Source organism: Pseudophryne corroboree, chromosome 4, assembly GCF_028390025.1.
Source record: "Pseudophryne corroboree isolate aPseCor3 chromosome 4, aPseCor3.hap2, whole genome shotgun sequence".
Taxonomy (NCBI): domain Eukaryota; kingdom Metazoa; phylum Chordata; class Amphibia; order Anura; family Myobatrachidae; genus Pseudophryne; species Pseudophryne corroboree.
In genome coordinates this window covers 601283865-601300195 of record NC_086447.1, presented here as the reverse complement: position 1 = coordinate 601300195, position 16331 = coordinate 601283865, and the positions used below count along the sequence as shown (strand labels likewise).

At 42.9% G+C, this 16331-nt stretch overlaps 1 protein-coding gene across 2 annotated transcripts in view; it reads right to left on the bottom strand.

Moving 5' to 3' along the window:
• Positions 1 to 16331, bottom strand: part of ARID4B (AT-rich interaction domain 4B) — a 375127-nt gene that overhangs the window by 65622 nt on the left and 293174 nt on the right. The gene's annotated exons all lie outside the window — the stretch shown is intronic.

Sequence of the window (16331 nt, the reverse complement as noted above, 5' to 3'; positions counted from 1 at the left end):
GGTATATAAAATCTTAAGGAGCACTGACCAGTTATTACCAGTCGTCAAATCTTGACGGGCAATCATCGGGTATAACCAAATACATGTTAAACAGTCCTCCACTACAGTAATAAAGAATACTGGGTCTGACCAGACGCAATTTAGCCTCATCTGTGAATAAGCTGTCATTACTGTTTTTCTTGAGGATCCTGTTGGGGTCCATCAGAACACTTTCTCACATTAAAACTACCACATTACACTGTATATGCACATGTGATACATATGGCCTATTAGTCACCCAACAAATGCTTTAAGGATTACTCATTAAACATTTCTGGGATACACAAAGGATACATAGACATTTATTTGTGTCAACTGGAGTTTGTCTACAGATTTTGTAACGAATACTGTAGATGATGACGTAACCTTAGAAAAGGTTCTCACAGATATGTTTGATGTGCTTAAATCAACAGGTATAAAATCATGATACTGTTGTGTTCCCTGAACAGTTTTGGCTGAAATGATCATTCAAAAATGTTTCAGACTTAATATAGTCTTCTTGTGAACGTCAAATTAATTACAGATATATGTTATACTACCCTTTCAAAAAGTTATATATCCTTTGTGTATAACAAGAATAGTTGGCTTGCTTATATAATGGACAAGAATGAAGATGAACTAAAAGTGACCTTCCTTAATCCAGCTGGACCTTCACCATCATTTTTCTATCCAAGGGCCTGATGTACTATGGATACCTCTAATAGATGTCTTATGCAAAGTCGACCCTATAACTCCAACTGGAATTTGTCATGTCTATTAATGACACTTTAAAAACCACTGAGGCACTATCAAACTATCTTCAGATAACATTGCTGACTGACTAATACAATGTCAAGTATTTCTATTCAACTTGATTTATGTAATTAAACTAATGAAGCCATCAAATATATTACAGGTTGAGTATCCCATATCCAAATATTCCGAAATACGGAATATTCCGAAATACGGACTTTTTCAAGTGAGACTGAGATAGTGAAACCTTTGTTTTCTGATGGCTCAATGTACACAAACTTTGTTTAATACACAAAGTTATTAAAAATATTGTATTCAATGACCTTCAGGCTGTGTGTATAAGGTGTATATGAAACAAATGAATTGTGTGAATGTACACACACTTTGTTTAATACACAAAGTTATAAAAAATATTGGCTAAAATGACCTTCAGGCTGTGTGTATAAGGTGTATATGAAACATAAATGCATTCTGTGCTTAGATTTAGGTCCCATCACCATGATATCTCATTATGATATGCAATTATTCCAAAATACGGAAAAATCTGATATCCAAAATACTTCTGGTCCCAAGCATTTTGGATAAGGGATACTCAATCTTTAATACACCCATCTTTTTTTATAAACTACTTTAATTTAAAAATAGGATTTTAATTACCTACAGATGTAGCCACCTTTGTCTTGACCGATTCTCCGCCTAGACGTCCGTTTAGTCACGCTAAGGCGATAGCTGAGTTTAATCACAGGCAGGCGCGTTGAGGCGATCTAGATACTCAGCATGCATTACACATCTCCACCACTGGGTGGCTAATGCTCCACTAATCCAGTACTTTCGATCGTACAGTATAGCGGCGGATTGATCTACCTGTACCTGTACAGCTCTGGCAATTGGTCAGTGACGACTGTAATGTTAATACTGTAGGCGTAACGGGAGGCGGTGGAAAAAGATGGTGACCTACTGTAGAGTACTGTATGTGTATGGAGACGCAACTAATTGTGTAAAAGGAAGAATGTACAGTACAATGTATAAACACCGTGCTTTTAAAATACATGAGCGTCTGAGTTCCCTAAGGCATAATGGGAATGGAGGGCTAGCAGGAGGCGGTGGAAAATACCGTGCTTTACAAATGCGAGTGTCCGAGTCCTCTAAGGCACAAACCAACACCAATGGGGTGGGGGCCGGGCGCTGTTTGCAGTACTTTTACACATGAAATTGGGAATCTCTCATGAGGCATCGTGGGCTAGGGGTGAAGGCTCCCACCTCCCACGCTGAGGGTCCAGGGTTCGAGACCTGATGTGCCTTCTTTTTTTTTTATTGTAATAATACACTGTATTATTTTATTTTCATTGTAAGACAGTCAATGGAAAGGTGCACACAAGTTACATATAAATCAGATTACATCTGCAGGAGCGATTCTTTACGCTAAATGCAACTACACAGCGGCAATGAGTAGAAATGAGTGTATTCTGACGTAACAAATTGAGCAAAACAGTACAGTAGATCTTCGGCGTTTGTGTATTGCACAGGACCTGTATTCCCTCCCTGTCTACTGCATGATCTGTGCAAGCTCCCAGGGGGGAAGGGCGATGGAGGTAGGGGGAGACGATGGAAAATACCGTGCCTTTGAAATGCAATTATATGAGCGTCCGAGTCCCCTACGGCATAAACCAACACCAATGGGAAGGAAGTGCCAACCTTTTTTTTTTTATGTGTTCCCGTGACATTCACTTTAATATTTTTTTTTCTCTCTAATACATCCAATGGAAGGATGCACACAAGTTTCATATAAATCAGAGTAGATCTGCAGGAGCGATTCTTTACGCTAAATGCATCTACACAGCGGTAATGAGTAGAAATGAGTGTATTCTGAGTGAGCAAAACAGTACAGTAGATCTTCGGCGTTTGTGTATAGCACAGGACCTGAATTCCCTCCCTGTCCACTGCATGATCTGTGCAGGCTCCCAGGGGGGAAGGGCGATGGGCTAGCAGGAGGCTACAGGGGACTCAGACTCATACAGTACTTGCATTTCAAAAGCACAGTATTTTCCACCGCCTCCCGCTTGCCCATCGCCCTTCCCCCCTGGGATCCTGCACAGGTCATGCAGTAGACAGGGAGGGAGTTATTCACATAAACTAGGGCAAAGCTGCAGGAGCAGTTGTACTGTTTAGGTTCTATGCACCATATGGTATACATACAATTCTGTAGCAGGGCAGACTCAATTGAAATGGCTACCGCCTGTGACTCCTCGCCCAATGGAGGCCCTCGGCTATGGAGCAAGTAACAGCACAGATTTGGTAGGTCACGGGGCAATGCTGAAGGAGCGTCAGAATCCCCTAGCTAAAATACACAGGGGTGATAGGGATAAGTGAGGTCTTTGCGCATAATGATACACCGCAAAGTTCCCCATGGTTTTGATTATGCCTTTTCTTTGAACACGGTATTTTCCACTGCCTCACCCTACCCCCATCCCACTTTCCCCTTCCCCCCCTGGGAGCCTGCAAAGTACATGCAGTAGACAGGGAGGGAGTTCCGATCAGGTTACAAGACATGTGCAACAGTATACTACTGTATGTAGGAAAATCCACCGCCCACTCTGATTTATGTGAAACCTGTGTGCACCCGTCCATTGAATATATAACAAAGAAAAATAATAATAATAATAAAGTGAATGTTACAGGAACACATTAAAAAAAGGTTGGCACTTCCTTCCCATTGGTGTTGGTTTATGCCTTAGGGGACTCGGACGTTAATACTTGTATTTCAAAAGCACAGTGTTTTCCACCGCCTCTCCCTACCCCCATCGCCCTTCCCCCCTGGGAGCCTGCACAGGTCATGCAGTGGACAGGGAGGGAGTTCAGGTCAGGTACAATACACAAATGCTGACGATCTACAGTACTGTGTTGCTCAGTTAGTTGCGTCGGAATACACTAATTTATACTCATTACTGCTGTGTATTTGTATATAGCGGAATGAATCGCTGCTGCAGATTTACTTTGATTTATGTGAAACCTGTGTGCACCCTTTCATTGAATGTACAACAAAGAAAAAAAATAATAAAGTGAATGTCACGGGAACATAGAAAAAAAAAGGTTGGCACTTTGTGACTCTCAGCATGGGAGGTGGGAGCCTTCATCAATAGGTTGGTATGGAAGGGGAGACAATTAGCTACCGGAGGGTACCAACCCCAAGTTTCTGTGACCCCCACAAGGCTCATGGCAAGCGTCGGAACCTATGGTGGGTCTGAATTAACGGTCCCATTATAGTCTATGGGAAAATGGGTCCACTTTGCGTACTGATATCTCTAGTTCTGGGTGTACCAGAGACTCAGGACTTGTACCATACAAAAGAGGAGACTCTTGGCTTTCGGGGTAGACCAACCACTAGTTTATGTGACACTGGGAAGGGAAACGGGAAGCAACCGTGTTTCGGGTCCCCTCCAGTTGTCCGCCTAGCTTGCACAGGATACAGGGTTTCTGGCTAGATAGGAAATACTGTACAGAAATGCTAAGCATGGTAATTTGACATCCAGGAACATAGGGAGGAGTTTTTATCTCACTACATTATACTTAGAAAAATTACACTTGCCACTGTACGTTACAAGCTGTTTGTGCTAATTAGTACACTAGTAAAACATACTGTACAGAGATACTAAAGACAGTGATTTGGCATCCACGAACTTAGGGAGGAGCTTTTATCTCTCTCCATTGTGATCTTTCTAAGTATAATGGAAAGAGATAAAAGCTCCTCCCTAAATTCCTGGGTGCCAAATTACCGTCTTTAGTATCTCTGTATAGTATTTTCTATTAGGGTACTAATTAGCACGGACAGCTTGTAAAGTACAGCAGCAAGTTTAATCTTTCTATGTAAAATGGAGAGAGATAAAAGCTCCTCTGGAAGTTCCCAGATGCCAAATCACCATTCTTAGTATCTCTGTACAGTATGTTCTACTAGTATACTAATTAGCACGAACAGCTTTTAACTGGATGCCAAATCACCATACTTCGTATCTCTGTACAGTATGTTCTATTAGGGTACTAATTAGCACGAACAGCTTGTAACGTACAGCGGCAAGTTTAATCTTTCTATGTATAATGGAGAGAGATAAAAGCTCCTCAATAAATTCCTGGATACAAAATCACCATACTTAGTATCTCTGTACAGTATGTTCTATTAGGGTACCAATTAGCTGTTTGTGCTAATTAGTACCCTAATAGAAAATACTATGCAGAGATACTAAGGATGGTGATTTGGCAACCAGGAACTTAGGGAGGAGCTTTTATCTCTCTATATTATACATAGAAAGATTAAAATTGCCACTGTACGTTACAAGCTGTTCGTGCTAATTAGTACACTAGTAGAACATACTGTACAGAGATACTAAGTACAGTGATTTGGCATCCACGAACTTAGGGAGGAGCTTTAATCTCTCCATTGTAATCTATCTAGGTATAATGGAGAGAGATAAAAGCTCCTCCCTAAATTCCTGGATGCCAAATTACTGTCCTTAGTATCTCTGTACTCTATGTTCTACTAGTGTACTAATTAGCACGAACAGCTTGTAACGTAGAGTGGCAAGTTTAATCTTTCTATGTATAATGGAGAGAGATAAAAGCTCCTGAATAAGTTCCTGGATACAAAATCACCATACTTAGTATCTCTGTACAGTATGTTCTATTAGGGTACCAATTGGCTGTTTGTGCTAATTAGTACCCTAATAGAAAATACTATGCAGAGATACTAAGGATGGTGATTTGGCAACCAGGAACTTAGGGAGGAGCTTTTATCTCTCTATATTATACATAGTAAGATTAAAATTGCCACTGTACGTTACAAGCTGTTTGTCCTAATTAGTACCCTAATAGAAAATACTATGCAAAGATACTAAGGATGGTGATTTGGCAACCAGGAACTTAGGGAGGAGCTTTTATCTCTCTATATTATACATAGAAAGATTAAACTTGCCACTGTACGTTACAAGCTGTTCGTGCTAATTAGTACACTAGTAGAACATACTGTACAGAGATACTAAGTACAGTGATTTGGCATCCACGAATTTAGGGAGGAGCTTTAATCTCTCCATTGTAATCTATCTAAGTATAATGTAGAGAGATAAAAGCTCCTCCCTAAATTCCTGGATGCCAAATTACTGTCCTTAGTATCTCTGTACTCTATGTTCTACTAGTGTACTAATTAGCTGTTTGTGCTAATTAGTACCCTAATAGAAAATACTATGCAAAGATACTAAGGATGGTGATTTGGCAACCAGGAATTTAGGGATGAGCTTTTATCTCTCTATATTATACATAGAAAGATTAAAATTGCCACTGTACGTTACAAGCTGTTCGTGCTAATTAGTACACTAGTAGAACATACTGTACAGAGATACTAAGTACAGTGATTTGGCATCCACGAACTTAGGGAGGAGCTTTAATCTCTCCATTGTAATCTATCTAAGTATAATGGAGAGAGATAAAAGCTCCTCCCTAAATTCCTGGATGCCAAATTACTGTCCTTAGTATCTCTGTACTCTATGTTCTACTAGTGTACTAATTAGCACAAACAGCTTGTAACGTAGAGTGGCAAGTTTAATCTTTCTATGTATAATGGAGAGAGATAAAAGCTCCTCAGTAAGTTCCTGGATGCCAAATCACCGTACTTAGTATCTCTGTACAGTATGTTCTATTAGGGTACTAATTAGCGGTTTGTGCTAATTAGTACCCTAATAAAAAATACTATGCAGAGATACTAAGTTTGGTGATTTGGCAACCAGGAACTTAGGGAGAAGCTTTTATCTCTCAATATTATACATAGAAAGATTAAAATTGCCACTGTGTTACATGCTGTTCGTGCTAATTAGTACACTAGTAGAACATACTGTACATAGATACTAAGTACAGTGATTTGGCATCCAGGAACTTAGGGAGGAGCTTTTATCTCTCTCCATTGTAATCTTTCTAAGTATAATGGAGAGAGATAAAAGCTCCTCCCTAAGTTCATGGATGCCAAATCACTGTCCGTAGTATCTCTGTACAGCATGTTCTTCTAGTGTACTAATTAGCACGAGCAGCTTGTAACATACAGTGGCAGGTTTGATCTTTCTCCTCCGTAAATTCCTGGTTGCCAAATCACCGTCTTTAGTATCTCTGTATAGTATTTTCTATTAGGGTACTAGTTAGCACGAACAGCTAATTAGTACCCTAATAGAACATACTGTACAGAGATACTAAGTACGGTGATTTGGCATCCAGGAACTTACTGAGGAGCTTTTCTCTCTCTCCATTATACATAGAAAGATTAAACCTGCCATGTACGTTACAAGCTGTTCATGCTAATTAGTACCCTAATAGGACATACTGTACAGAGATACTAAGTTCGGTGATTTGGTATTCCGTTAATAGCCGTTTGTGCTAATTAGTACACTAGTAGAACATACTGTACAGAGATACTAAGGACGGTGATTTGGCATCTAGGAACTTTCAGAGGAGCTTTTATCTCTCTTCATTATACATAGAAATATTAAACTTGCCACTGTACGTTACAAGCTGTTCATGCTAATTAGTACACTAGTAGAACATAGAATACAGAGATACTAAAGACTGTAATTTGGCACTCAGGAACTTAGGGAGAAGCTTTTATCGCTCTCCATTATACTTAGAAAGATTACAATGGAGAGAGATTAAAGCTCCTCCCTAAGTTCGTGGATGCCAAATCACTGTCCTTAGTATCTCTGTACAGTATGTTCTACTAGTGTACTAATTAGCACGAACAGCTTGTAACGTACAGTGGCAAGTGTAATTTTTCTAAGTATAATGGAGAGAGATAAAAACTCCTCCCTATGTTCCTGGATGTCAAATTACCATGCTTAGCATTTCTGTACAGTATTTCCTATCTAGCCAGAAACCCTGCATCCTGTGCAAGGGGACAACTGGAGGGGACCCGATACACGGTTGCTTCCCGTTTCCCTTTCCAGTGTCACATAAACTAGTGGTTGGTCTGCCCCGAAAGCCAAGAGTCTCCTCTTTTGTATGGTACCAGTCCTGAGTCTCTGGGACACCCAGAACCAGAGATATCAGTATGCAAATTGGACCCATTTTCCCATAGACTATAATGGGCCCGTTAATTCAGACCCACCATGGGTTCCGACGCTTGCCATGAGCCTTGTGGGGGTCACAGAAACTTGGGGTTAATACCCTCCGGTAGCTAATTGTCTCCCCTTCCATACCAACCTAGCGATGAAGGCTCCCACCTCCCACGCTGAGAGTCCCAAAGTGCCAACCTTTTTTTTCTATGTTCCCGTGACATTCACTTTATTATTATTTTTTCTTTGTTATACATTCAATGAAAGGGTGCACACAGGTTTCACATAAATCAGAGTAGGTGGAGGATTTTCCTACATACAGTAGTATACTGTTGCACATGTCTTGTAACCTTATCGGAACTCCCTCCCTGTCTACTGCATGTACTTTGCAGGCTCCCAGGGGGGAAGGGGAAAGTGGGATGGGGGTAGGGCGAGGCAGTGGAAAATACAGTGTTCAAAGAAAAGGCATAATCAAAACCATGGGGTACTCTGCAGTGTATCGTTATGTGCATTGACCTCGCTTATCCCCATCACCCCTGTGTATTTTAGCTAGGGGATTCTGACGCTCCTTCAGCATTGCCTCAAATCTGTGCTGTTACTTGCTCCATAGCAGAGTGCCTCCATGGAGCTAGGAGTCACAGGCGGTAGCCATTTCAATTGAGTTTGCCCTGCTACAGAATTGTATGTGTACCGTAAAGTGCATAGAACCTTGACAGTAGAAACTCTCCTGCAGCTTTGCCCTGCTTTATGTAAAACTTGTGTTTTGTCAGTTTGCCATGCGATCGAGCCCGGTGTAACGTAATGTGCATAGACCTTACTTATCTCTATCGCCCCTGTATATTTTAGCTAGGGGATTGTGACGCTCCTTCAGCATTGCCCCATGCACAAGGGTTCAGGGGCGGCGGCCATTTTGCCAGTGTGCTATGCGATCGAGTCCGGTGTACCATAATGTGCATAGACCTCGCTTATTCCCATCGCCCCTGTGTATTTTAGCTAGGGGATTGTGACGCTCCTTCAGCATTGCCCCATAGCCTGTAAAATCTGGACTGTTACTTGCTCTGTAGCCTAGGGCCTCTGTGGGGCAAGGAGTCATAGGTGGTAGCCATTTCTATTGAGTCTGCCCAGCTACAGAATTGTATGTGTACTGTACGGTGCATAGAACCTTAACAGTAGAACCGCTCATGCAGCTTTGCCCTGGTTTATGTGAATAAAAAAAATAATAAAGTGTCTGGAAAAAACTAACATGCATTTGTACTTTAGGAATCGAACTCAGGACTCTGAGTATAGGAAGCGGAACACTTCACCAATTTGCCACAGACGGATGAATAAATCCATTGGTTTTGATTATGCTGTAATGACTACGGGATTAGGACGCTAACATACTGTACAAAATTCCTAATCTCAAGAGGCAATAGTGAACTTCTAACACGTCCATTTGCGACAGTGTACACTACTGGTTTTATGTTGTTTTGTCTGCGGGACTTGGACGCTCACATATTCATAAAGTACTGTAGATGGATCATATACTGTATGCTGTACTATCTGTGTCTGTATCGTATATACTGTATTAAATAATGCAGCGTAATGAGTATTTACTGTATGCAGCGTAATGAGACGCCTTAGTAAAGTAGTCCTTATTATATATTTCAGTATTGTATTTTACGGGAGACCACACGCATGCTCAGTGGTGATTGTAAAAAGCGACATCTGGTGGCTGATCGCAGGTATTACACGTAAAGGTAACGCCAAACGCTCTGTCTGCCTCCGTGCGATTAGGTACGCCTCTCTGTGACTAGGCGCGCCTCCCTACGCTGCGTATGCTCGATCGGGACAAACGCCTCAGCCAGTCAAGATAAAGGTGGCTACATCTGTACTTGTAAATCCTTTTTTAGTAGTGCGTAGGGGATACTGGGAATCCATTTAGTACCATGGGGTATAGTCAGGTCCACTAGGAGCCATGGGCACTTTAAGAAATTGATAGTGTGCGCTGGCTCCTCCCTCTATGCCCCTCCTACCAGACTCAGTCTAGGAAACTGTGCCTGAGGAGACAGACATACTTTGAGAGAAGAATAGATAAGGAAAGTGGTGAGATTACGAACATGCACACACAGAACAAGAGGACAGCCATGCTAAGCAAACTTGAAACAGGAATAGCAAAAGCTGAACAAACCAGAATACTTAACCAAGTAACAATGCAGGAAGAACAAAGCACCGGGCGGGCGCCCAGTGTCCCCTATGGACTACGAGAAAAGGATTTACCAGTAGGTAAATAAAATCCTATTTTCTCTTACATCCTAGGAGATACTGGGAATCCATTTTAGTACCATGGGGAAGTACCAAAGCTCCCAAACCGAGTGGGAGAGTGCTGAGGTTCCTGCAGAACTGACTGGCCAAACTGAAGGTTCTCAGAGGCCAAAGTATCGAACTTGTAAAACTTAGCAAACGTGTTCGAACCTTAACAAGTAGCTGTTCGGCAGAGCTGTAAAGCCGAGACACCCCGGGCAGCCGCCCAAGAAGAACCCACCGACCTAGTAGAGTCATCCTGCAACAGCTCAAAAATAGTCCGATTTGAGGAACTGCAACACCAAATTGAGATCCCAATATGCCGTGGGGGGCGCAAAGGGAGGTTGGATGTGCAGAACACCTTTCAAGAACGTCTGGACCTCAGTGAGAGAAGCCAATTGTTTCAGAAAGAAAATAGACAAGGCCGAAATCTGAACTTTAATGGAGCCTAGGCGTAGGCCCATATCCACTCCCGAATGCAGAAAAAGCAGGAAACGTCCCAGATGAAATTCCACCGCAGAATATTGTCTGCTCCAACACCAAGAGACATATTTTTTCCAGATATGATAGGAATGCTTAGACGTTACCCCCTTTCTGGCTTTATTTATTATTGTCAGGGTGACGTTGTCAGGAATCCCTCTCCTGGCTAGAATCAGCAAATTCAACTTCCATGCCGTTAAACGTAGCAGCAGTAAGTCTTCAAAGACGAACTGGCCCTGTTGCAAAAGATTCTCTGCGAAGAGTCAGAGTCCACGGATCTTCGATCAGCATCTCGAGAAGATCCGCATAACAGGCCCTTCTTGGCCAGTCCGAAGCAATGAATGTTGCTTGAACCTTTTCCCTTTTTATTCTTTTTAGAATTCTTGGGATCAGAGGAAGTGGGGGAAATACGTACAACAGCTGGTAAACCCATGAAGTTGTCAGTGCGTCCACCGCCACTGCCTGTGGGTCTCTTGAACTGGAACAATACCGCTGGAGCTTCTTGTTGAGTCGAGATGCCATCATGACGATTTGTGGATAACCCCACCATGCGTCAGCCTCTGGAACACCTCCGGGTGGAGGCCATATTCCCCCAAGTGCAGGTCGTGTCTGCTGAGGAAGTCTGCTTCCCAGTTTTCTGAGAATTCTTGACACCTCTGACATTGCTGCTCTGCTTTTTTTCCGCACTGTCGGTTTATGTACGTCACAGCCATCACATTGTCCGACTGGACTTGAATGGCCTGATTCTGAAGAAGATACGAGGCCTGCAGAAGAGCATTGTAGATAGCTCTGAGTTCCAGGATGTTTATCGGAAGGATGACCTCAAGACTTGACCATCTTGCCTGAAACTGTATCCCTTGGGTGACTACGCCCCAAACTCTGAGGCTTGTGTCTGTGGTTAGTCTAATCCAATTCTGAATATCGAACCTCGATTAGGTGACAAGTTTGTAGCCACCACAGCAGAGAGATCCTGGATTTTGGTGACAGACGAATCCTCTGGTGCATGTGAAGATGCGATCCGGACCATTTGTCCAACAGATACAGCTGGAAGGGCCTCACATGAAACCTTTCGTACTGAATCACCTCGTAAGCAGCAACCATTTTCCCCAGAAGGCGTATGCAGAGATGCACCAAGATCCGGGTTGGCTTCGGGACAGCCCGAACCATCGACTGGATTATCATTGCCTTTTCCAAGGGAAGGAATATTTTCTTAGACTGTGTGTCCAGTATCAGTCCCAGGAAATGAAGCATCTGCGTTGGTCTAGGTGAGATTTTGGTAGTTTCAGAAACCATCCAGGAGCAGTATGGTTGAGAGACCAATGTTCTCCAACAATTGGTCCCTGGACGGTGCCTTTATCAGAAGATCGTCCAGGTACGGAATTATGTTAACTCCTCGCGGAGAAGTAACATCATCTCTGCCATCACTTTGGTAAACACCCTCGGTGCCATGGAGAGACCAAATGGCAGGGCCTGGAACTGGTAGTGACAGTCCTGCAGAGCAAACCATAGATAAGCCTGATGAGGTGGCCAGATCGGAATGTGAAGGTACGCATCCTTGATATCCAGACACAATAGGAATTTCCCCTCCTCCAGACCTGAGATCACGGCTCTCAGAGACTCCATCTTGAATTTGAATACTTGTAAGCACGGGTTCAACAACTTCATGTTCAAAATCGGTCTTACCGAACTGTCCGGCTTCGGTACTACAAACAACTGGAATAGTAACCCTTGTTTTGTAGGTGAGGTGGAACTGGAACAATGACCTGGGTCTGTACCAGTTTTTGAATGGCATCCTGTAAGATTATAATTACCTCTTGTGAAACTGGTAAGCTTGATTTGAAGAATCTGTGAGGTGGGAGCTCCTGGAACTCCAGTCTGTGGCCCTGGGATATAAGAGCTATGACCTATGGATCCTGGCACGAAGTTTTCCAGATGTAACTGAAGAATTTTAGCCGGGCTCCCACCCACCAGTCCTCCAGGCCTCGCGCTCCACCGTCATGCTGAAGGTTTTGAGGAAGCAAAGCCTGAGCCCTGTTCCTGCGAACCAGCAGTCGCTGGTTTACATTGTTTACCTCTAGCGCATCTGGTGGCGGTATAAGAACTTCTGGCCTTGCCCCTAAACTTGGCAGTCCAAAAGGACTGTAAATTGGGTCCTGAGTAGGCCTTCCTAGTCGGGGGAGCTGCAGAAGGAAGGTATGCGGACTTACCTGCAGTAGCCTTGGAGATCCATTTGTCTAGTTCATCTCCAAATAAGGCCTTGCCTGTGAAGGATAGGCCTTTCACGCCTTCTCTGGAGTCCGCGGTCCACTGGCGTAGCCATAAGCCCCTGCGTGCAGACACTGCCATAGCTGTAGTGCGTGCATTAAGCAAGCCTATTTCTTTTATGGCTTCCAAACATAAAGTTTGCAGAGTCTTGTATATGTTGCAGGAATAAGATAACTTCTTCCTGAGGCAAGGTGTCTAACCCCTAAATCAGTTACTGACCATTTGGCTCTTGTAATCCACCCACATGCTATAGTCTCTGGGCCACCCCAGCAGCTGCATACAAAGATTTGAGCGTAATCTCAATTTTGCGATTAGCCGCGTCTTTTAGGGAGGCTGCCCACGGGACAGGCAATACAATTTTTCGTGAGAGCCTGGATACTGATGCATCCACTATCGGTGGATTTTCCCATTTTTTTCCTATCCTCGGGAGGAAAAGGAAAAGATGATAACAACCATTTAGGGATTTGAAATTTCTTATCAGGATTAACCCACGGTTCTTCAAACAGGGTATTTAGTTCTTTGGACACAGGAAAAGTGGCTGAGGATTTCCTTTTTATATTACAATAAGATACCTCACTCTGCACTGTCGCCTTGTCAGGGATATTCAGAACTACTCTGACAGCCTCTATGAGAGCCTCTATTCCCTGCGACAGAGTACCCTCCCCCACCTCTGAGTCCACCTCACCCTCCTCCATTTCTGACCCCTCATCATCAGAATCTGAATGCAGAATATGGGCCAAAGTATGTTTTTGCGGACAAATGGCAGGGTACTGAAACGCTGGTTTGGGTATTGAGTCTCTTTTCATAAACTCAGTCATAAATTGTCTTAAGTATTGCGTCTCTTTCTCATTCCGAGATAACTTAGTAGAAATTGTGTAAATCGTTCCCCCTAATAGAGTCCAGCCATGCTGGTTCTGCCCCACCAGTCTGGGAAGGGATACTACATTGTGTACACACTAGTGAACCCCCTGGAGAAGAGGAAAACTGTGCCTTACAGGAAACACACTCTTACCCTGACATACTGTAACAGTGACAGCACACACACAGGAAAAGGTTAAATGCACAATTTACCCACAAAGAGCCCTTACAAGGAGGCACAGAGAGAATATGGAACCAGCACACTGCACCATTAACGCAAATGCCAAGCTTAGCCAGGTCGCAGACTAAGTACCCAGATTAGGGACTTAGGGGCAGATTTATTAAGCCTGGTGAAGTGATAAAGTGGAAGGTGATAAAGTACCAACCAATCAGCTCCTAAATTCCATGTTACATGCTGGGTTTGAAAAATGACAGTTCGGAGGTGATTGGCTGGTGCTTTATCCCCTTCCACTTTATCACTTCACCAGGCTTCATAAATCTGCCCCTTAGTACACTAATAATCACTCCCCACCTGCTATGACCCCCTGGTACCGCTGAGGTTATCTGGAGACTTTCCGGAGGAGCTGCGCGTCCCTGTCAGTCAGCGTCTGTGTCAGCTGCAGAGGGAAAATGTCGCCGGGGAGCTGCAGGATCTGCTCATAGTGAAGCCACGCCACTTCAATGGCGCACGGTATTTCCTCTCTTTTTTATACTACTGGCTGTATGAGTCTATGTGCATAAAATGGAGACAGACTCCTTTTATGGCTTTGTTTCCAGTCTGGGTACTATGTCCGCTGTTCAGCGCCTGTGTCCGTACACAGCGGGAGACGCAGTCCGCCTTGTCTAGAAGCCGTGCGTCTTCGAACCCTCATGCCGCCATAATGGCCGGTGACCTACTAATCGGGACGCCGGACACCTACAGTACTAACCACTCTTCATTCTTCTGGCTCTGTTAGGGGTGGCGGCGTGCTGCGGGAATGTATGCTCGCCGTGGTGAGGCTCGCGAATGGTTCCCTCAGGAGCTAGTGTCCAGTTAGCGGGAAACGGGACTATTAACCGTGAGAGAGGTTGGGCCGTTCCCCCCAACCTAAGTCCCACGAAGCAGGCAGGCTGGTGCCATCCAGTCCTGCCTGAAAATAACAAACTAAGAAAATAAATGCAGAAACCCTTCAGGAGCTTCCAGAGACGTGAGCGGCTTCTCCGGGCACATTTTCTAAACCGAGTCTGGTAGGAGGGGCATAGAGGGAGGAGCCAGTGTACACGATCAATTTCTTAAATTGCCCATGGCTTCTAGTGGACCCGTCTATACCCCATGGTACTAAATGGATTAGAGAAATTATTTTTATCTGTGAACCCATTATCTAGGACGTAAGAGAAATTATTTTTATCTGTGAACCCATTATCTTCCCTTTTTTTACATTTTGACAAACATTTAACATTAGTATAGACTGTTTCCTGCCATTTTTTGAACTTTTTTGTCAATGCACTTTTTGAGATAATCATGATCAAAAAATTTCAGTTTGAATTTGGAAATTTTTTTGCACACAAAGCCTATTGTGTTGTATATCATAGGAAAGGGCATACAAAACACAGTAAAATTATACCACTCAAGCTTAGTTAAGAGAGCTGCATTGGAAATTTGAAAATAAGCTGGTTGTGTGTTTTTGACAGATTTTGGAAACGGCATGAGATATTAAAATAATATTTTGTAATTTTTCTAAGGGTGTGTACACACGGTGAGATCCTTGCTATGCCCGATTTTCACTTGTGATTTCCCTTGAACTCCCTTGAGCCCAGATAGCACAGATTTTTAATAACTTTTCTTGAGATATGGACTATGTGTGCTTACGATTTTGGCTTATGTGAGATGTAATTGACATGTGAGATGAACTAGATAGTACACCGATCTAGCAAGGATTGACTTGCCTGCACAATCTATCTTTTCTTGCGTTGCCGACCTGGCGGGACCGCGCATCGGGATCGCAAGGTGACTTTCACCTTGCGATCTGCACTAACTTTTCTTGCGATTTTGACTATATAGTCAAAATCGAAAGAAAATATCTCACCATGTGTACACACCCTTAGACTACATAGATACTCTGCATATACCAAATTGTAGCAAAATCTGAGCTGGTTAAGTAAAATCAGTGTGTTGATTTGACACAGAATGACCCTTCAACTTTATGGAATGCATATAAAATAATGTGATATATTATTTCTGCCAAGGAAGCTGTGGGGCTGATTGATTGTTTTCTTTTCTTATTTTTCTACTTCCTAATTGATTACTGTATAACATACAAAAACTGTGATAAACAAATTTGAATATATTTTTGAAAACAGACTAAGACTGCTCAATAAAATTAGAATTTCAGTCAAGTTTAACAAAGGAGACTCACCTTGGTCCCCACTGCATCAGGGAACTCAGAACTAAGGTCCCCCGGGTGAAAGACTAAAGGTCTAATTATTTCTATAAATAATTATATGTTTTGAACAACACTTTTCTACTCCGGTAGCTAACTTTAGCTACCAATAAGCCATATTTCACTCAGCAACATTGACAATTTTCATCTGATGATCCCAGAGAAAGAAGCAAAA